Below are 3,170 nucleotides of genomic sequence, written 5' to 3'. Positions count from 1 at the left end.
GATGACTCAATGAAGAAAAGTGAGAAAGTTGACAATGCGGGAGAAAAATAAATAAGCATGGAGAATAATTCAATCATCATGTTAGCCTTTATGAAATTAATACATTGTAACATCAGCAGGCTTAAGGAAAAGAATACAACGAATATTTTACAAATTTGTGTTAGCCTTTATGAAATTAATACATTGTAACATCATCAGTAGGCAGAAGGAAAAGAAGACCACGAATATTTTACAAATTTGCATTAGAGAGAAAAGGAACAAATTTGCATTAGAGAGAAAAGGAAGGGAACATTTATATTACAAAAAGATTATCTAAATTTATTTATAACTATCGTAAAGAAAATTGAAAAGAAAAAATATTTATAACGATCAGTCAAAGATTTTGACTGGCAATAAGGATTTGAAATTCCAGGTCTCGTCTATTCCTTTCCTATATGCTCACTAATCTCGATAGGTTATGTTCACGCGGTACATTTTTTTTTTATGTATAGCCAGAAGCAAACACTGCCCAAAAACCCAGCATCCACCTTTTGATGCTGTTCCGAGGTCTTAACGAGAGTCATTCGTAACTCGTGTTACATAGGCATTTCGTTATGTTTGTATTTTCTGATTGTAATTAAGATATTTTAACAGGTTTCAATTTTTCTAATGAAAAGATTTACACTTTACTTGGCAGTGAATAATCAAGAAAGAGAGATACGTGAAGTTGGAGACTAGATATTCTATTAGTCTAATTCCGCTTTTTTGCTTCAAAGCATATATTGTATTATTGTATTTGAGTGCATTAAGCGTGTAGTCAAAAAAAAGAGAGAACCTGCTTTGATGGTGACCATGAAAGGAAACAAAATGAATTTGGAATTTGGTTGCTTATTAGTCCTTTATTAAGTAAAGGGAACACATCCGGCTACCATATAAATGGTGGGCATTAAATGAAATGAGATGACTCTTCCAAACAGGAAAACTACAATTTCATGGCGGCTTAAGTTACTCCCTTGTTTATTTAGTTACGTAGACAGAGTATCTATATTTTCTGGTCATTGCGCACTTAAAAGCTGCTGCTCGTTGCGAAATAGCCTATCCACACACCATTAGCACATGGATTAGATTCATCAGTCAGTATGGATTAGCCCGTTTTAAGAAGAAATATATATAATTTACAGCAGCGAAGGTGGCAGACTAGATGTTGGATCAACATCAATAACAAATGACATCGTGAATAAATGAAAGAATGTGTTAGTCCACAGAATAATGACAGCAGCATCCTACATACAGCTACAGGAATTAATTACTAGAGTTTAATATTAAATAGCGTTCATCAATCGATAGAAAGACTTACGAGAACGGCGCTGAACGTCGCAGCGGCGGGGAGGCTGGCGGACGTTGCAAGTTTCTGGAAGGTATGCGGCTCTCTCCTCCGCCTCCTCCTCTTCTCTTCCACGCGATTCGCGGCGGCGGCGGCGCTGATTATGTGCAGCCTCAGAATCCATGAAGAGGTCCTCCATGGTTGAATCATACGATTGAGATTGATGGAGAACTTGTTGTATGGCTCGGCATCGGCATTGTGGAGACATTCTTTCCAATTCCTCGCAACATCTCTCCGATGGCTGCTCTCTCCGTCTTTGCAAATAGTCACAGCACTGAGACAGTCACCCCGGATCACAGGACCGTTGTTGTTGCAAGCCCTCTCCATACATCATGCCTTCACGTGCATCAACAGTTGGGGCGCCCCATTGAAGGAGGAAGAGAAGGGTTACGCCTAAGCTCACCCATTTAAGAGCCAGTCTCGTAGTGATCGGAGGGGAGAAGACGCCCATTACTTTTCTTTCTTCTTTACCTTGAAGGATAGACAGTTATATGGAGCGGCAGTGACAAGGTGGGAAGACGAAGTGGATCCTAATACTGTATTTATGGAGGCGTGGATCCTAATAGAAGTGCAGAACAAAACAACACGAAGAAGAGATCGAGAGTCGAGACGAACACATGTAGCGCATGCCTTATCTCACACTCCACGTCCCAACTGAAGCCATAGAAAGATGGAACGCCTGCCTCCGTTTCCAATCGCCGCGTATTTCACCTGTATCCAAAGTTTGAAAACCCTCATGCGCATTTATTGAATGGTTGCAAACATTCTGGATTGGAAAAAAACTTTTAACCAAAGTTTGAAAAACCTCATGCTTGGAAACTTTGGATAAAGCTATTATACCGGATATCATTTTAACATCGGGGCACGTGAAGCGTGCAATAAGACCTCCAATTCGCAACTTTGGTTATAAATTTCTTACACCGATATTTGCAGAGATAAACTTTGGTTAAACTTTGATAGTGCACAAATTTTTTTGGTCAAAGGACCGGTTAATGTATGGTCAACGATCGATCGATCGCTATTAGTCCCAGGTAGGGACTAATAATACACAACCATATAAATAAACTTATATCAAAATTATAAACTCTTTATGATATTAAAACCCATTATTTTAAAACCACTACTAATATTATAAAAAGATAATTATTAAAAATGGTAAAAACATAATTATTAAAAAATAAATAAAATCAAACTCTACTCTACCGGACACTAAACTAAATAAGTTGTTACATTGGCTCACACTCCATGTTTTATCTCAATGAAATCATTGAGGAAACCAATCCTTACATTTTCTAATAATGTACTAACCTACTAACTATTTATGAAATATCTTGATGTAAAGAAATTTTTAATAATGTACTGACCTACTACTTATGAAATATCGTGATGTATGATTGATGTAAAGAAAATCCCTACATCAGAAGATAACCATTAGCGTAACTATTATATGAATGAGTTACTTTACGCGGCTGTAAGTTCTCCTATTACGAGCCCGTAATGTTGGATGACCATAACTCAAGGATAAATAAAATTTTCGTAAGAATGATCTGTACAAATTGTGCAGTTAATTGTGAATATGACTAAGCATTCAGGATTAAGATAGTACGTTTACCTCCATGTACACATGATGTAAAACTAGTGTAGAAAATGATGTAAGATCAAGTAGTAGAGAATATTGATTACTTATCATGCTAATCAATAAATATATTGACTTAGTAAAGTGAGTATTCGAAATTTTATTGACAAAAGGCTCAACCCATGCCACCTCAAATTTCAATAACTATTCTTATCGGTTGTACAAAACTAC

The 3,170-nt window shown here is 36.7% G+C and overlaps 1 pseudogene; it reads right to left on the bottom strand.

Moving 5' to 3' along the window:
- Nucleotides 1–1,301: 1,301 nt before the first annotated feature.
- On the bottom strand, nucleotides 1,302–1,823 carry LOC149155400 (2S seed storage-like protein pseudogene; annotated as a pseudogene).
- Between the last annotated feature and the right edge of the window lie 1,347 nt (nucleotides 1,824–3,170).

The sequence above is a fragment of the Pinus tabuliformis genome, chromosome 9, assembly GCF_031772625.1.
Source record: "Pinus tabuliformis cultivar Carrire ecotype Pingquan chromosome 9, CPIR1, whole genome shotgun sequence".
In the NCBI taxonomy this organism is placed as follows: Eukaryota; Viridiplantae; Streptophyta; class Pinopsida; order Pinales; family Pinaceae; genus Pinus; species Pinus tabuliformis.
Note: the sequence above shows the minus strand (reverse complement) of the source record. Positions and strands in the feature narration are given on the sequence as shown.